The sequence below is a fragment of the Penaeus monodon genome, chromosome 17, assembly GCF_015228065.2.
Source record: "Penaeus monodon isolate SGIC_2016 chromosome 17, NSTDA_Pmon_1, whole genome shotgun sequence".
In the NCBI taxonomy this organism is placed as follows: Eukaryota; Metazoa; Arthropoda; class Malacostraca; order Decapoda; family Penaeidae; genus Penaeus; species Penaeus monodon.
Window position 1 is genome coordinate 15,933,270 of NC_051402.1, and position 1,153 is coordinate 15,934,422.

The window sequence follows — 1,153 nt, forward strand, 5'->3', positions numbered from 1 at the left end:
TGAGAACCTTTAATCTTTCTAGGTACTTCATCTGTGCATTGACGAAGCTACAGAATCTTGTGATGATACTGGCTCACCTGTATCGCTTAATATCGCTTTGCCTTTCTTTGATGCTGAACATCCCGATATATCCCAACAGAGAATTTAAGTTAGAAAACTACTAAGCTCTTTCATCGACATTTTAAGCCCTGGGAAGCATAGTGCTAATAGTATTACCACTTCTGACTGTATTACATACCTTCCTATTGATAAGAAACTAGATACTTTGAGGTTATGTTTTTTGTAGGATATTCATTCTTTGTGCATCCGATCTCGCCGGTCTATCAACAGACGTGCTCTGCCATGAATAAATAAAAATACTTGATTTTAGAATTAAGATTTAGAAGAATAAAGCAGTAACCTAAAATTTGCTAAAAGATTCAAAGAACGTCATGGATTTCAGAGAAAAAAATAAAAATTAAATACTTCAGTTTCTGTTTTTTGTTTTTAACCAAAGTTGGAGGAAATTTATTCAAAGGCAATGCCATTTAAGATCAACAGATATTGCATGCCGTATAATTTATGATTCGTAAATGAATCTGAATTAAAAGATTGAAAGTTCAGGCCGTACTTGTTTCGTCGTTGTTTGTGCGTCATGCGTCAGTTGTTAACCCGCAGTACATCTCCGCAAGCATGTGCTTCAGTGCACTTGCAATCCAGGTGAAGTAGCTTGAGCAGGTGTAGATTATGAAGTACTATTAGGAAGTATGAAAGTAAATTCTGATGCTTTTTATAGAGACCACACATTTAATGTGACACAAATGTATCATGGTACATGCATTTGCAACTTACATATATATAATTAGATGAATTAACTACTCCATTTTGATTTTATCAATTATGAAGAAGTCTAATTTGACCCGAAAACATGCATCACTTTATGTTATGAGTGTGTTTTGTTAATTTATTCGTCACGAGCGCACGCAACGCCATTTGTATCACACGAATTACATGTACATACATCAAAGCCGGTAGCCGAGTGGTTAGAGCATCGAACTCAGTCTCATAACAATCTGAGTTCGAGTCACCGGTCACCAATGAACTTCACCTCGATTGCCTACAGACATCTGAGTCCACAATCCAGCGGAATGCCCCGTGTCGGTCCTCAAGCCTG